A 19289-nucleotide genomic window follows, 5' to 3' on the forward strand; every position below is an offset into this window, starting at 1 on the left:
TTGGTGATTCTATGTGAAAACATTTCTAAGTGTCAACTTTTAAAACACAATAATATTCCTTAAAAATCACTACTGTAACCAAAGCGCTTTTACTCAACTGTTTACAGGAGATGTTCGAGGACTGAATCTAGGATCCAGTCCTGTGGTTAGAAAAGTAATCCATAAAGTAACTAATTGCATTTGACTAGAAATTCACTTTGAGCTCAATGTTGCATTGTGTTTGAAATTGTGTTGCCCATTGCAACAACTGTAACTACTGTACTTAAAAGTCTATTGCCTATTTGCTAAGTATTTAAACTAAAGTAATTAATTCTGAGAAAGTATATTTTGTAATGTATAAAGTAATTATAATGTAATTAAAAAAATAAAATATCTAAAAATAAATAGTTTAAAAATGTAGTAAATCAGTATAAAAAAAATCAGTATAGCAATTAATACATTAAAAATTGTCATTTACAAAACCTTTGAAATTCACTGAAAAAAATAGGTTTCAGGCCTGACATAGTTAGGAATTAGCATTTAAAAAACCTTAGAAATTCACAGAAAAAAACATAGGTCTTAGGGGTGTTCTAGTTAGCTGGACATTTCACTCGAACAAAACCATTGAAATTCCTCCAATATAATTAGTTGTACTAACTACATCTTGCGCGCCCGCAATCCACTGCTGATGATGTCACATATTACATAATTCATGACATGGTCAGTGACATCACTGATGACATCTCAAATGACATCACTGATGATATCACTGATGACATCATCCACGTGACAATCAGATACACCTCATCATACACTAGTATAACCTTTCATCACTCACTGTAAAATACAGAAAACCATTGACACACCAATACAAGTTTCTAAACATCCACTCAGTGATTCCTAGATCTATACACACATCTAATCACTTACCTATAGATTCACTCATACATGCTGTCAATGATATAGAACACTATCAAATATACTTATACACCTATATCGACATTATACACCAGCACTGATCCTAATCACTAATGAAGTCATCCTACTCACTTATGCAAACAATGGATCATACTTACATTTACTTGGCTATACACTTATAAAAACACCACTTCATCTATTCATATAGATAATAACTCATACTTAGTGTGTTATAAAATCACTATTACAAGTATACAGTTATCCATACAGTCACTCATACAATCACTGAGTCTTATGTATATATATATATATATATATATATATATATATATATATATATATATATTCACTGAAAAAACCATAGGTTTCACACATGCTATAGTTAGCTGGACATTTTACTCTTTACTTTAATTCCCCCGTTATAGTTAGTGCAGGCAACTATAACTCACGCGACTGCAATCCTCTGCTGATGCTAATACTGTATTTAGACACTTATTTGCCCATGTCTTCTTCCATTAAATTTTAGCTATACATATATTGCAAATATTTTTTTTTCATAAAGACACATATGTCATCAGCAGAGGATTGCGGTCGCGTGAGTTATAGTTGCCTGCACTAACTATTACGGGGGAGTTAAAGTAAAGAGTAAAATGTCCAGCTAACTATAGCATGTGTGAAACCTATGGTTTTTTCAGTGAATTTGCAAGGTTTTTTAAATGCTAATTCCTAACTATAACGTGTGTGAAACCTATGGTTTTTTCAGTGAATATAGATATATATATATACACATATGTATACATACATATATACACATCTATATGTGCATATAACGAATATCCAGCAACAGATGATTCTCGAGCCCACTGATCCAAGTCAAGTGTTTGTTTTGGCAGAAAACTACATGTTTCAACCACAGCGGTGGTCTTGATTTTATATATATATTCACTGAAAAAACCATAGGTTTCACACATGTTATAGTTAGCTGGAAATTTTACTGATAAAAAACCAATGAAATTCCCCCGTTATAGTTACTGTAAGCAACTATAACTCACGCGACCGCAATCCTCTGCTGATGCTAATACTGTATTTAGACACTTATTTGCCCATGTCTTCTTCCATTAAATTTTAGCTATACATATATTACAAATTTTTTTTTTTCATAAAGACACATATGTCATCAGCAGAGGATTACGGTCGCGTGAGTTATAGTTGCTTACAGTAACTATAACGGGGGAATTTCATTGGTTTTTTATCAGTAAAATTTCCAGCTAACTATAACATGTGTGAAACCTATGGTTTTTTCAGTGAATTAGCAAGGTTTTTTAAATGCTAATTCCTAACTATAACGTGTGTGAAACCTATGGTTTTTTCAGTGAATTTGTACGTTTTTTTAAATGCTAAGTTACTTTACGCCATTCGTGGCGTGCGCGCCCACTTAACGCAGTTCGTTCCGTGCACGCACGGTGCGCTTCGCGCACCGTGCGCGCACAGTGAGCACGCGGTGCGCTTCGCGCACCGCGCGCCCACTTTACGCAGTTAGTGCCGTACACGCAAGGTGGGCACGCAGTGCGCTACGCGCACCGCGTGCCCACGTAACGCACCGTGCGCACATGGAGGACATATTATGCGCTTCCTTGTGATAGGTAATCTGTTAAATTTAATTTGTAAGTGATGACAATAATATGCCATGCACAGAGTGCGTTTTTTTTTTTAATATATTTTTTAGCGTAAGCGCACGGTACGCGTACGGTAAGCGTAATCGGCGAAATTTTCAAAAAATAAAAATTTACCGTTTTTGGCCTTGGGGGATCTTTGAGGACTCAACTAACATGGCTATGTGCATGGGCGCTGTCTAAACAGCCCCTTTATATGTTTTTTCCCTTTGTTTACAGCCCCTCCCTCACAGTGCGAGAGAGAAAATGGCGGCCGCCGCTTCCTGGTTTCGACCGATTCGAATGTTTACTTAGATGTAACAGCCAATCAGAATCGCGCTCGCGCACGCCACCGTACGCGTACGGTAAGCGCACCGTAAGCGCACCGTAAGCTGGCTCAGATATATATATTGATTTAAAGGCTATTTTCTCAGAATCTACTGAACAGATTTACACCAAACCAACAAAAGGCACTTCCTTGACCTGAGGACTACCTCTCTGCCAAATTTCAAGTAATTCTGTTCAGCCGTTCGGGCTGTAGCCCTGTCTAAAGGTCCTATGGAAAAATGCATGGGAAAAACGCGTTTTGGGACCCCCCTTTTATCTCAGCCCCCGCTTGACAAATCCCCCCGAGACTTTCAGGGTAGGAGCGGAGCGTAGCGCCCCACCTATTTTGAAAAATTCGCGAGGATTCGTCAACCGGCGCCAAAGTTATTCAAAATAGAATGTTGAGGATTTCCTATGGAAACGTGGTCCTAACTATAACTACCTACTGGCGACCGCCAGTAGGTAATATATATATATATATATATATATATATATATATATACATACACAACAACTGACACATACACTGGCTTTTATTTTTCTAATTTGTTGGACATGTACCATTGAGACATATATTTGCTCATCGCCACACCCATAAAGATATTCACTCACCCAAACAACTGTTATAACATGTAGTTTTAACTTCAGATACCTACTGAATCAACTATTCACACATCTCTGGGCAGTCACACACCCACCACCGAACCACACACACATTCACTCTCCCATACAAATACTCAGTTAACTAATCAATAACTAATATAGACTTTCACATAGCTAGTAACCAACTGGAGAACCAGTTTACACAACAACTGACAAAGTGATACAGATATTCACACAGTTTAGTCACTATCCAATATATTTAGTGAGACACTATAAATTAGTCAAGTAAACAGTCAATCACACCGCTACTAAATCCTCCATCCAGATATTTATATTTATATATCCACTCATTCTTCAATGCAAATTGCTATATATATAATACATATTTAAATGACGAACCAAACAACATTCACTGGATGATGTCATCAGTGAAGTCATTTGAGATGTCATCAGTGATGTCACTGACCATGTCATGAATGATGTTATATGTGACATCATCAGCAGTGGATTGCGGGCGCGCGAGATGTAGTTAGTACAACTAACTATATCGGATGAATTTCAACGGTTTTGTTCGAGTGAAATGTCCCGCTAACAATAACACCCCTAAAACCAATGGTTTTTTCAGTGAACGTCTAAGGTTTTTTAAATGCTAATTCCTAACCATATCAGGCCTGAAACCTATGGTTTTTTCAGTATATATATATATATATATATATATATATATATATATATATATATATATATATATATATATATATATATATTACCTACTGGCGGTCGCCAGTAGGTAGTTATAGTTAGGACCCCTTTTCCATAGGAAAACCTCAACATTCTATTTTGAATAACTTTGGCGCCGGTCGATGAATCCTCGCGAATTTCTCAAAATAGGTGGGGCGCTACGCTCCGCTCCTACCCTGAAAGTCTCGGGGGGATTCGTCAAGCGGGGGCTGAGATAAAAGGGGGGTCCCAAAACGCGTTTTTCCCATGCATTTTTCCATAGGACCTTTAGAACGAGCTACAGCCCGAACGGCTGAACAGAATTACTAGAAATTTGGCAGAGAGGTAGTCCCTAGGTCAAGGAAGTGCCTTTTGTAGGTTTGGTGTAAATCTGTTCAGTAGATTCTGAGAAAATAGCCTTTAAATCAATATATATATCTGAGCCCGCTTACGGTACGCTTACCGTACGCTTACCGTAAGCGTACGGTGGCGTGCGCGAGCGCGATTCTGATTGGCTCTTAGATCTTAGTAAACATTCGAATCGGCCGAAACCAGGAAGCGGCGTCCGCCATTTTGTCTCTCGCATTGAGAGTTATTTCTCAAACTTGATGCCCAAAAACATGTTACGGGGCATTTTTGACAACTCCCTCCCACACAGTCATGTTGAGGGAGTCCCCAAACATCCCCCAAGAGCAAAAACGGTTTTATTTTTTTTTCGGCAATTTCGCCGAGTACGCTTACCGTACGCTTACCGTAAGCGTACGGTAAAAAAAAAAAAAAAAAAAAAACACTATCCACACTTACCCCACCCCCTGTGCTTTTGGTGGCCGGAGGCCACCAAATGTACAGGGCTTATTAATAGGTAAAAAAAACTAAATTTTGGCAACATGAAATTATAAAATCGAAGTAAAAAAAAACACTATCCACATTGACCCCACCCCCTGTGCTTTTGGTGGCCGAAGGCCACCAAATGTACAGGGCTTATTAAAGTTGATAAAAACCGTGCACGGAACGAACTGCGTTAAGTGGGCGCGCACGCCTCGAATGGCGTAAAGTAACTTAGCATTTAAAAAAACGTACAAATTCACTGAAAAAACCATAGGTTTCACACACGTTATAGTTAGGAATTAGCATTTAAAAAACCTTGCAAATTCACTGAAAAAACCATAGGTTTCACACATGTTATAGTTAGCGGAAATTTTACTGATAAAAAACCAGTGAAATTGCCCCGTTATAGTTAGTGCTGGCAACTATAACTCACGCGACCGCAATCTTCTGCTGATGACATATGTGTCTTTATGAAAAAAAAATATTTGTAATATATGTATAGCTAAAAATGTATGGAAGAAGACATGGGCAAATAAGTGTCTAAATACAGTATTAGCATCAGCAGAGGATTGCGGTCGCGTGAGTTATAGTTGCCAGCACTAACTATAACGGGGCAATTTCACTGTTTTTTTATCAGTAAAATTTCCGCTAACTATAACATGTGTGAAACCTATGGTTTTTTCAGTGAATATATATATATACATATATATATATATATATATATATATATTACACACACACACACATTTACATACAAACACTCACACAAGGTACATATATGTGGAGTTAAGGAGAGTTTACCACAAATACACTATCAATTGTCTATGTACCCATCATCAAAAAAAGCACACGTTATCCAGCTTCTGCAACAAAACCCAAACCAACATATGGATATTCACGAATTATATATACCATTGCACCAACTACTGCATGTCCTCACAACCACTTTTAACACGCCAAAGCATCCCCGAAGAGCCATGTTCATTTGTCAACACCCATTAACCAACAATAATGCACCTGCCATGAAATGCCCACACACTCATCTTCATATATCCGCAAAGACATAATCATATATTAACACCTGAACTGTCATACACACAACATAAATAAACAATTCCTTTCAGGATATTTTTGTAGAGAGAACTTTGTTACAATATTTTTATATCATGGAATTTAGGACTCGTGATTCTAGCAGTGTGGCAAAAGAGGGAGTGTTGTCCTTCCTCCAAAACCTTCCTCCAAAAATTTCACAACCACACCAGTATAAAACATTAATTCCTCTCTCCTTCAACACCCCGAACCACATATATTCATCCCCTATTGCCAGCTACAGAGTGGCTTGTCAGTAGGAGGAGCAATGCACTGCACACAGGAAAACTACAAGGGGAACTGAAGTGGTGGCTCACACGTGACATTGCACAGCAACAAGGCCTTGGGGTGGCTTTTTATTTTAGAAATTGAACTAGACATTTCACCATTTTACTCCATTTTTAATAAGAAATTCTCAGGGAAAGAGTTCTCCTCCTCAAAACCTCCCTTGTGACAGTCATGATCGGTCGCACAGTCTAGTTCAGGATTTACCCTCACACTGACCCATTTTCAAAGTTTACCGGCCTACAGTGGTATACATCCACACCCCTGATAAAACAACCACACATACATTCATACATACGTCACCAATTGCCTACACACTCACAATCATAAACCCACACAACCATCATAAGCCAACACACCGACCAACATTCATTCATACACCCACATTTACCAGTGATCTACAGAGTCGATAAAAAAACCAGAACAAACATCCTACAGTCATTCAAACATCATCACACATCAGTAAACATCAGCTTTTATATGTCTACACAATTATCAATGTATGCGCACACAACTGTAGCAACATTCATACATCCACAAACATTTCAATCTTCCATACAACCTTCCAAACACAATCAATCAATGACTCTATAAGAAATACCCCTTTTTAAAACTTTAGCAAATACTAAGAGGGCTGCGGGAGTTAAGACTAGCATAGTACATCAACTTTTTGGATTATTCTGGTGACTTCACTGGTAACATATTAGTCTACGGTAACTCTCTTTCAGCTTTATGCAGGGCTTTAAGTGGGATGAAATAACTGCGGGGTCTCCCATAGAGGCGTGGCCGATGTAATTAAGGGAGTGTCTTAAAACACGTAAGCTAAAAATCTGCACTGAGTATAGTGTGCTGCCCCGAATTGTATTTTGCTGCTTCTGTCCATTCATCCAGATATAAAACACAACATGTAACATTACATCTACAACAAGCCAGGACTATTGACTTTGTCAATGGTTGTAAATTGCATAAGATAAATAAGCAACAACTATGACTCTGTTGTATATCATTTTGAAAAATTTTCAGTTTTTGTGAGCCAGGTTGAGGCGTAAGGCTAGAGCTGCCTACTTTCAAGGTGAGAAAGCAGGTTCAAGCTTCACGTCGGCTCAACATCCTGTGATTCAAAACATGAATATGTCCTTGTGTGGTGGAGCTCATGTAAAGCGCTCCAAGGTTGCACCATATAAACTATATCAAACTGAAAAACGAGTTTCTTTCAAGTTACATGCAAAAGCAGTGACGGCTGCAGAGTTACGTTTTTTTTTTTCACCCCAAGAGTAATAAAAATGGAGAGCCCGACAGAGATCCGCCTCAGCACCGGCGCACTTAAAGCCCTGGCTTTATGCTTTTCTGGTTATTTCTCGGAAAAACTTGATGGCAGAAAAAAGTACCTCCGGGAAACACGTACTGCAGAGTAGGCTTTCCAAAAGGAGGACTTGCATTTGGAAATGACAGCATGTACATTTAAGGCTTGAGTGATCTTGCAAGAGGCAGCATGGTTAGCACTGTATTCATGGAAATAGTGAAGCCTAAGCGTCTACAGGATTACTTAATAGACACTGAAACATATACTGCCCATTTTAGCACAACGTTCTATTTTCATGCCACTGATGAAGAGATTTCAATGTGTCACCCAAAAAGGTTTCCATGAGTTACTCACTTGAACAGTGGAATTTTTTTGTTCATTAAAATATTCTGATACTCAATCGTGCTGTCTATATATTTTCCTCTAAAATATTTTTTTTTAAGTTGCCTAGATTTATAATTTTCACTTTCTACTACTTGCCTTTCAAAGAAGCACTTACTTTTTTTTTTTTTTTTTAATTTTTATTGAGCAGAGGAGAGCAGGATAAATAACAATTTTTAAACACTTTTACAGTTACTTTCTGGTACATGTATGAATCTGAAACACCACATCGTGACATACTGATCTGTAAACGAGAATATAGCCTTAAAAAAAAACAAAACAAAAAAAAACAACCCCACATAAAGTAGCGTCATGCTTTCTTAAAGTACAAGCCATAAAAATAACCTGAAACAAAGTATAGGGCTACTAAAGTGCAGTGTGCGACACTATGGGACTTTCTACAACACTTCAATTTTATATTGATAGCAATTTATCTAATGGCCTCCATTTCACAATAAGAAAAGCATCTGCTTTTCCACCCCCCTCATTCCCGCCATATTTTAAACTATTTCCTCGAGTCAACAATAAATTGTGCAAAAATACAAATTTTCTTAAAGTGCAATATGCTAAAGTGCTAAGTGCTAAAGTGCTATACCATTACCATACTAAAATTCTATATAGCTTGATACTGTATACATCACTATTAGACTTTCTACACAACTTCAAATTTATATTGCTAGCAATTTATCTAATGGCCTCCAATCCACCGTAGGAAAAGTATTGCTTTTCCCCACCCCTCTTTCCCGCCATATTTTTATCTATTTGATCGAATCACAATAGATTGTGCAAAATTACAAATTTTCATAAAGTGCAATATGCTAAAGTGCTTGTTACTAAAGTGTTGAACCAGTCCCGTACTAAAGTTCTATATAGCTTGATACTTATCCAAAAACCTCCAAACCAAAGTAAATGTTTTACTGCCCCTACCCGCTTGGCAAATGCTTCTTCATATCTCCTTGTCCTCCACATTTTAATTAACCATTCCGAATAAGTGGGGATCTCTTCTGTTCTCCACTTTTGTAGAATCAATGACCGTGCTATTACAGGGCCAATAGCCACGAACGATGCTTCTGCTTTATTAAGATCAGCTCTTACTCTAGAGATCCCAAACAATGCCACCTCTGTCTCAGGATCAATATTTTTATCAATTGCATAGCTTATAGCTGAAATTTTTTTATTCCAGAACGTTTGGAGTTTTGTGCATGTAAAACAAATATGAAGCCAGTCCCCCTCTCCCAAGGCCTGGCACCGAAAGCAGTTATTTTCAACCCCGGCATGGCGCTTGTTTAATACTGCCGGAGTATAATATGCCATCCACCTTGAAAGAAAGGCCATCCTTTTAAAATTGGCCGCTCTCAATGCTTTACTACCTAATAGTGCAATCTTTTAATTAGAGCGCCCTTTGATGGGATGCCAAAAATGAAATTATTTGCAGATGACATAATTCTGTATTTGTATCCAGATGAAATGAACTGGAGCATGGTACTAGCGGAGTTTAGAAGATTTGAACAAATAGGGGGTTATAAAATAAACCAAAACAAAACAGAAATGTTAATATTGAATAATGATTATAACTTTTTACCCCTGAATTTAAGACCCCAGGCGCTGAAAACAGACCCAATAAGGTATTTAGGCATATATGTTTCCAATCAAGTTGATCAACTTTTTAGCCTGAATTATACGACAACGAAATGTAAGATCAAAAGCTTATTGGATAAGTGGTCTATTATATCATTGACTTTGATAGGCCGGGTTGGGCTTTTAAAAATGTCAATACTACCCTTATTAAATTTCTTATTTATCAATATCCCTCTTAAGATAAATGAACACGACTGGTAGGTGTAGCAGTGTGCGACCAATCTGGTTTAACTTTATATTCAGGCTCCCTTGAGCCGGTGGAGTCGACGGACTCATGGTTACGCACCTGCGCGCTACGAGAGGTACTAGACCTGATAACGATTTTAGCAGCTTACACAGCAACCCCACACATTTTCCTACTCCCTGCTGACGAGAGGCAACTACCTCGAAACACGTGTCCAGGGATGGCACACGCCACGCATACTTGCATTCACACTCGAGCATAGGTGTATCCGCCGACGCTGACCTTCAGGGACCATTTTCATTGGGGGAACACGGCTGGTAGGTGTAGCAGTGTGCGACCAATCTGGTTTACTCTTAAGATAAATGTCAAGTTTTTTAAAGAAATCGATTCAATGTTCAGAGAATTTATATGGAACAATAAGATCTCTAGAGTCAAGCTCCCCACACTACAACTAGAAATAGATCAGGGAGGATTGGCTCTACCTAATATCCAAATCTACTATGAGGCTGCCTTACTGGACACAATTGCCCGTCTACTTGTTAGTAACGATTTGACAGAAAACATTTTCTATGAAAAAATGCTTAGTGAGTCTGGAACACAACTATCAGTTTTTCTTAAAACAACCAAACTGCCAAAGAAACCCCGGTATAAGACATTACGCGACTTCTCCAAACGCCTTTTATGCTTTTTTAAACAAATTAATTCTTCTGGCTACATTTTTCTAAATCTCGAAGATAGTAGATTTTTAGGGCTGCAGATGCACTCTCGCCTTTTAACAAGATGGAAGGACAACGTTTTTTTCGAGCTGGGTAGTTTTTTTATAGCTCAAACCTTTATGTCCTGGGAACAGGTGGTAGCCAGATGTGGGAACCTGGAGAAACCCGGATTCTTGGAATATTTACAGATCTCGCATCTGATTAAAAAATATGACATTTTACCAGATCAGGTACCAGGGGGACTTGCTAATGCACTTTATAAGATGAGATTGAAAGGTGTAGGAAACTGGTACTCTCTACTCTTAAAATTAAGGTCAGCTCCAATAGTTTAAACTTTTTTGGGAAAGATTACACAAGAAACAAATTACAAGTTCTCCCATCAAAGAAGCACTTACTTGCTTAGTCAAAAGATATAAAGAAAAATAGTGTTTACTTTTTAGATTTTGTTAATCTGGATGCTAAATGGAAGGCTTTATGGACATATTCCTAGCGTAATTCAAAGCATCCTACAGACAGCATACGACATGCTCATGAAAGAGCTACAACAGAAGAACAATGTCTCAACTGGAAAATCATACAAAGGGAAACACTATATATAAGAATCAATCCAAAACACAAGGGAAACCAGGGAGACCAAAAGAGGATGAAAGGTTGTTATTTGTAAAATAGAAGCACAAATTATACAATTAATTTACAGTAACCATAACAACCGTATGTGCACTGGGAGTGACGTGATAAGTGAACGGCGCAGTGACATAAGTGTTTAAGAAACAACGTGAAACGGCATAGGACACATAAAACATAGAGATCATACACAGGTATTTACAAGAAATTTACAATTTACAAAGACTGATTATTCAAATTATGTATGACTCTAATAGAGCCGTAATTTGCGTTGTGGAGTCGACGGCGTTTCAACCACTTTAAATTGAGGTCATCATCAGGACTAATGGTTACGGTGATTCAAAGGTGCTTTTACCTACCTTTATTTACTATGCAATTTCATATGTTTCTCTATGTTTTATGTGTCCTATGCCGTTTCACGTTGTTTCTTAAACACTTATGTCACTGCGCCGTTCACTTATCACGTCACTCCCAGTGCACATAAGGTTGTTATGATTACTGTAAATTAATTGTATAATTTGTGCTTCTATTTTACAAATAACAACCTTTCATCCTCTTTTGGTCTCCCTGGTTTCCCTTGTGTTTTGGATTGATTCTTATATATAGTGTTTCCCTTTGTATGATTTTCCAGTTGAGACATTGTTCTTCTGTTATTGCACTTACCCGGTCTCAGCTGGGATAACCGGTTTACTCCTGTTTTTGTTTTCTCATGAAAGAGCTACAGCTTCACTTAATGTTGAGTCACAACAAGGGCCTTAATTTGACTCTCTTTTAGCAATCATGGTTATTAGAGCACTTCCTTTGAAAAAGAGATGCTGTTCAACAATATATGCATGAACCCCAGTTGTCAGAAGCCTGCATGTAGAAATATGCAGCTACTTTACTTTCCGCTGAGGTAAAGAAAGCATATAAAAAGCATCTATAAGCAAAGTTAAAGCCCATAACACCAAGATATCTAGAGAAAGTAAACCAGTTTGAGTACTGTAAAATAAGAAAATGTTCCGTGGTGGTGTTAAAACATAAAATCTAAAACTTGGTATTTGGTATAGTACAAACACTATAAAGAAAAAGCTCATAATTTAAATTTTAAAAAAACACACCAGTGTGTTTTTAGGTCGAGCGTACAGCGCTTGCGCTGTCGCTTGGCGACCTATTGTGTATGGTTTAGGAGTTGAACTCCACCCATTCTTAGCCTATCGCTTTTAATGGTCTCTGTTAGTGTCCTTTAAAAAATGCTTGCTTTCCAATTGGCAACCCACCGTCTTTCTCCCTCCTACTTGTTTCCGGTTTTCTGTGTACAGCACCGACCAACTACTACATTATTACGCGCTACATGTTTACCTCTTCGTTTGGGGACTACTTTTGTTCTTCATGCGTTCAGCACCACATATGTTTTACGTCCGCTGCGCACGTTTGTTCCTCGTCACTTCTTGAAGGGGGGGGGGGGGGCATGTTTTTGCGCACTCTGTTCATCCTCAGAGTCGACGTGTGAAGGTAGGGTTGTTCCTGGGAAAGCGTCCCCCCGCACCATGGAGAGTGGGGTGGGTCACGTGAGCGCATCTCTGGGTGACTTGGAAGTGACCTGGGGTGCGCATGGTGACTTGCATGTGAATTGGGTTTCAGTCACTCATGCCTGGATGTTGCTCCGGTGATGTGAAAGAGGCTTCATCCCGGGCATGCGTTACAGTTCATTTTACAGCATGCAGCAGTTTCTGGGAGTAACGGTCACAGCAGGAAGAGGGCGAGGGGTTGGAGCAGAAGGACGAAATGAAATTTAGTGTTGCATTTCACTATCTAACTGGAACAGTGCTACGTGGTATAATTCAACACTAAGGTGCTTCATGCTATTCTGTGCTGCGTAGCGTTTTGTGAAGGTTTACTGTGTTGTGCTACGCTGTGTTATGTAGTACTGTGATATGTTATTTTATACAACGCAATCTAGTATAAGGCTACACCATGCTGTCTTACACTACGCTATGCAAGGCTGCCCGGGGGGGATTGCGCAGCAACCCCCCTAAAAGGGCGGCCGCCTTAGTGCCGCATGAAGGCACTGTGGGCAGCCGGTCTAGTTCCTGGCTTGGGCCAGGGAAGACGTCCGGCAAGGGATCTTCCGGCGGTAGGGGGAGGGGGCAGGGGTATATAGGCTGTCCCCGCCCCCTCCACGCCCTCTTGTCCCTCTCGTCTCGCCTTGAAGGGCTTGCGTCGTCTCGTCGCTGGTATCTCCGGGCGTGGTCGTGACTCGCACGCCTTGGCCCGACTCGCCGTCCGTCGTTTGCTCGCGAGGTTCCACGGGGTGGCCCGCTGGTCTGGCTGGTGCCCCTCTTCTGTGTGCGGTGAGTCGTGGAGCTTGTAGCTCGGAGGTTGTGTTGTTGGTATGGCCGTCTCGCATGCCCTGCCCCTGCTGGGGATTTTGGTGGCGGGGGTGTGGCAATCCAGCACAGTCCGAGTAGTCCGGGTGTGTTTTGCCCCTTTCGCAGAGCCTCCACGCCGTGTCGTTTCACGTGGTTCGTTGGTACCACAGGTGTCCAGGTTTTGCGTGAGGCCGGGTAGGATGAATTTTGATCGACCCTCCCCTGTGACTGGTTGGTATTGGGGATGCTGCGTTTCTTTCCGCGGCAATTACCAGGCCTCACATAAATGTCAGATAACTCGTGTGATTCATTATCTTCCTGGAGAGCGAGCAGGATTTTGTATAGTTGAGGTTTTGACTTCGGTGAAGTTCATGTAAAGGGGGTCAATGTGCCTGCTGCAAAGAACGTGTGCCAAGTAGATTACAGAGTGCGTATGGTGTGAATAGGTCAGCTGGTTACTATTTTCAAAAGAGGCATCCTTTTGTTACTTACAATTTATAACTTAAAGTCCTAATATTCAAGAGTGAGCTACAAACGTTCATCTAGAACTGCATACACACCGCAATGCATACATTATTAGAACATTGATGAATGTTGCAAAAAGAGTTAATTTGGCTAGAAATCGACTGTGAGCTTGTGATTCTTCACACCAAGCAACCTTTAACTATACTGCCTACCAGTAGGGATGACATGAGATGACCGCACTTATCTCCGTGGATGGGCCGCCCCCCTGTAGATGTACATTTTCCAGATGTCGGCTGAAATAGGCTTTCACTTATCTCACCGGACTTTATTGATTATCAATAACGATCATAAAGGCCTCGACGTGCCATGCACGATTCAGGTTCTCGTCCCTCCAGCGTATTTGCCCGACCGCGTGATTCTTAAAAAGCCCGCAAGTGCTACGGTGAGGTGGGGAGGATGTGGTCCGTCGGCTACGCTGTGAGATCCAGTGGGGCAATCGGTTAGCGCGCGGAACTTAGTCAGCAGTACTTGCTTTCAGCCAAGCCGAGGTTGTAGTTCGGGCCTCACCTGGAGCAGCCGAGTGGTTTGGCCGACTTTCGTGCTGGAAACCTGAGTTCGAGCCTCGAAGTCGTGTCAACATCCCGTGATGCTGGGCAAATTACTTAATCTCCCCGTGCCTGCATGTTGCTCTTGCCCCGGGGGACTCATGTAAGCGCACCTCTACCTTCGGGTCGAGTTCACGCTATATAACATGCAATCTATATATTTATTAGACAACTTTGACTTGTGGGGCTAGTTTCATGAGTGTTACCCGGGACTAGGCCCTACCTGCAGCCCGGTCACTGGTGCGCACATTTGCCCCCCTCCCCCGCCCACGGTGTCTCGGCGGGTATGTCTTAGCGGGCCTAGAACAGAAGGGGTAGTCTTCAAGGGTCTAAAGGTTGTGACCATTCTGATCTGTTGGCGCTTTGTATGTACAGTGTGAAGCTCTGCCCCTTTGCCACAGCATTGCCGTTTACCGCGCGTGCGAGTGTGTGTGTGTTCTACAACACTTGAGTCATTCCACACACAGCAGGCACAATAGGCACAATGCGCAGCGGAGTGTGTTTGCTGCTGTTATGTAGTAACTTATGTTGGGTTGGGCGCACGATTGTTAGGGGCAATAATAATATTCTTCTCGTCTATGGGTGTAAATGTAAATGCGGCGATAGGTAAAGCGCTCCCATACCGGTCCCGGAGTGGGGCAGTTGGCTCTGAGGCTGGGAGCTGAGGGGGATGCGAATGAGGGGCATGGTGTTAGGAGGTCTCCTGGAGGCAATGCGGCAGTCAGGTGTTGGAATGAGAGTGGCGGGAGCAGTTGTCTCCATCTTTTTTTTATGTATGTAGATTCATACGATCCATGTGGGCGCGCTGTCCGATGTCACCACGCACAAGGCATGCCGGTGCATTCATGCACGCGGCCTAGGTACCCCCATGTAGAAGGCGTGCGGCCAGGGCGGCCTCTCTGTATTATGTGTATATATATGTAGGTGTGCCAGGGGCACAGTATTCGGAGGGCTCCTGGGGGAAATTGCGACAGGCGGGTGTTGAAATGAGGGCAGGATGGGGTTGCCCCCACCCAGTCACTGTGCGGCTCGCCCATGCACTGGTGAGTGCTCGGCGGATGCTGCGGGGAGCAAGTGAGGTCTCTGTTGTCAGTGCCCAGTATGGGAGGGTCTTTGGCAGTCACACTCGGTGCAGGGGCAGGCCATCCGCTGCGGGAGGTGCGGGGGTCTGGTCACTTTTCACTCACAGGGTCGGGCTTTGGCTCTCTTGAGAGTCCTTGGGATCGCTGGCGCAGGCATTAAGGCGGGGTACCTGTGCCGCGGAGCGGGGCTGTGCACGTTTATTAGGCGCTGCCAGGTTCAGTAGTTGAGGATGGTACTCCGGTTCCCATGGCAATCTGGCGGTAGGGCCCCTACGTGGATAGCTTGTTGGGGTATCAATGGGCGTTGCTGGAGCCGGGTGTCATGCAGGTCTGGTGTTTCTAACACAATTTAGGGGCGACTCGGCCTTTAAGCGGAGGAGCTGGGTTTGAGCCCTGGTGGAGCGTGCATTATGCGAGTCATCAAAAGAAGTTATGGCTTGTTTTGAAATTTCAGGATAGTCCCCCCGTTATACTGCCGCGGTACACAACCAGTATCCCATTGACAGAGGTATTTAGTGCTACCCCAGGGGTTCGTCAGTTATGGCATAAAACGAATCAGCTTAATTTCCTTGGTTCAGTTATCAGAGTTTTTTCCGTAGTCTTATTTTCTCAGAGAAAGATGTCCCCGCACACTTGAAATAGATTCTTTCATCTACCTTTCCTGGTTAGGCGGCTCCCCTGCGGTGCTTATAGCGGAGCTAGTATTATTGATACAGTGCTTATTTAGCTTTCTTTGGGTTCAAGAGAACTGGTGGCCTCGCAGCCAGAGCTGCGGAATTTTGGGCTGGGGAACCATGTCTGGGCCTGTCCTGGCGCACGTTGGTGTGTTCATCGGGCCTGTCGTGCCTACAGACTCTGATGTTATGCTGCCCCCCCCGTATCTGGTGCATCCTGTTTCGATATTTCCTGCGTCACATCATTTACATTGGTATAATTGAGATGTTCCTCAATGCGCGTGAGTTTAACGCCATGAATGGTGGTCAGTCAGGTTTTTCGGTGAGCAGAACACCTGGTAAAGGCGCGGTGTGCTGGTGGCCGGTCTGCTTGCCATAGTACTCGCCTGAGCAAGTTGTGCAGCCCTGCAGATTAGTTAACTTAAACGATCCGTAAGCCTGCGCAGGGCTCCCTCTGCTCCGTTGGTGTCTTTATATTAGTCGTTCACTTTGGGTGCCCGGTAATTTCATGAGTGAGGCAGTGGAACCGAGACCGCAGTGTTTTGTTCATTGGTAACTGAGGCTGAGTGGCCTTGGCTTGTTCTTATTTGGTGGTCTGGGGCTCTGGGTGGAGCGCAAGAGCAAGGAGTGGGGGCGGCTAGCTCTCGGTTGTCTGCAACTGAGCTATAATGTGGCTTATCTCACCTTATGCAAATAGAAGCACTGATTAGTAATAGATGGGCTTGTTGTAGGTAGTGCCTTTTGTAGTAAATATAGGGATGCAATGACACGTGCTCTGTATGTCATGTAACTGGAGCTCATGTTTTACGTTTCAACTCCTTTACGTTCACATACATTTACATTTGTATAAATTGAGATGTATTTCTCAATGCGCGTTGGATTAACGCTAGGATTGTTGATCAGCTAGGCTTCTCAGTGAGCTGAACACCTAGTAGCTGCGTGGCGTGCTAGTGGCTGGTCTGAACACTTAGTCATTGCCTGAGCAAAGCTGGGTAGTTGTGATGTTCTATGTTGACAGCACAGCAGGAGCTAAGTGTGGACCTAACTGATGGGGCCGCTTTGGTGAGTCCTGGTTATAGTTACACAACTGTCCAGCTGTATGGTGCAGTGAGTAGGCAGGGGGGCCTATATGGGGCTTGGGAAGTTCATGGGACGGTGTCTGTCATTGAAGGCCAAGGTGATGCACCAAGGAGGTGACAGAATATTATTTGTAGTAATATCAGTGAGCCGCGGCTGTCTTTGTATGTTGAAAACACTATCCCAGAATATTGAGGAAACTCAATTCGCACTTGGCCAGAGTGCTCGTGCAGTACCAGCAACCTGGCAGGTGCGGGTACTTTGGATAACGGCGCAAGATAATTACTACTTAAGGCACCTGCCAGTTTTTGGTCAATTAACCAGCAGAAAATTTTGAGGGAGGCGGCTGAGTGGCCCTAGCATTGTTTGCCTCGTCTCTGGGCCAGTGATGTTCTTTTCAGGGTAAGGTTCGAATTCTCATTTGCGTTTGGATACGTTGACGGGCTACCCTTACTCATGGTAAATGGCGATATAGTTGTCACTTGGTATAGTGTCGAACTAGGTTGTAGCTTTCATGGAACTCATTAGTTCTTGCAGTTCCTTCTTTGCAGAACAAGAATTTTCAAAATTTTCTAAAAAGAAAGCCATTATTAGCAGGTAGCTATCTAACCATGGAGAGCAGTGGTTGTGGGTTCCAGCACAACAGTAGTATTGGATTTACATTTTCTTTAGACAGGCTCGAGCACATACACTTGTAATGAAGTTTAGCTGCGACTTCAGACAGCAAGGTGTTCAGAAAGTATGAGCTGCCCCTCCCCAAGCCGGAGACACTAACACGGCGCTCTTATAGATTGAGGACTTGGGGGTACATGTTTATGCCTATGAGAATCAATTTTGCCCTAGTACTTTGCTTTGCATATGAGGAGAATTTTCATGTAACGGCACTTTGGTAAATTAGGAACAGAGTAGAGCGTGCTTTTGCTCTACCTGACATAGACTCTTCCTCATACTTGGTCCCAGGGCGAGGTGCACGGGTAACTTCTTGTTCCCTTGGACAGCTTTATTTAGTGGTTGAACAGTATTAAGGGGGATACCTGTGGCAGTATGGCCATGTCAGAACATACATAGGGTTGAAGTAACAGTGTCCCATTTTGGGCAACATGATATACTTTTGGTTAGGAAGCTTGTTTATAGGTCCATTTGGTCTAACAGTGCCAGGTTAAGAGGGGACGACTTGCACTAGAATCAACTTAGTGGTTTCCAACACTGTTGGTTAGAAGGAATGATGTCAAGAGCAGAAGTCAAACCATTTAGCATTAAACACATACCTTTTAAGCGGCATGTTTAAGGCTGTAAATGTGGTGCTAAAGGGATGGCATGCCAAGGGAGATATCTTCCTTTTCACTGGATCCAGTTGGGGTCACTGTTATGGGTAAGGTTAGACTGCTTGGTTGCATTGGATACTTTGACAAGTTAATCCTGCCCAGGCAACGCGGCGATAAGTGGTAATTTTGGGGGCGTGAACCAGGTGTTCTTCTAGAAACTGAGTAGAGCTGGCACTCCCGCTATGGCAGACCATGGTTGTCAACATTCTCCAAGGACCCCATTATTAGCAGGAAGGTATTGCACCATGAAGAGCCAATGCCTGTGGGTTCGTACACAGCAGTAGTAAGGGCATCTCCTTCTGTGCCTGCAGGCCAAGTGTACCATCGATAGCTCCAGCAGCTGTAAAGCTTCTTTTGCGCCCGGGACTGGGGCTGGCAATGTCGCGAACTTTGCAGCCAGACACGGCACAGGCAGAGACATACCTGTGATGGTGCAACGTGCACTCAGCAGTACAGTCAGCTGAGT

At 42.3% G+C, this 19289-nt stretch overlaps 1 protein-coding gene across 5 annotated transcripts in view; it reads right to left on the minus strand.

The window, feature by feature from the left end:
* Positions 1-19289, minus strand: part of SWT1 (SWT1 RNA endoribonuclease homolog) — a 976200-nt gene that overhangs the window by 454422 nt on the left and 502489 nt on the right. The window lies entirely within an intron of this gene.

This window comes from Triturus cristatus, chromosome 4_2 (assembly GCF_964204655.1).
Source record: "Triturus cristatus chromosome 4_2, aTriCri1.1, whole genome shotgun sequence".
Classification (NCBI taxonomy): Eukaryota; Metazoa; Chordata; class Amphibia; order Caudata; family Salamandridae; genus Triturus; species Triturus cristatus.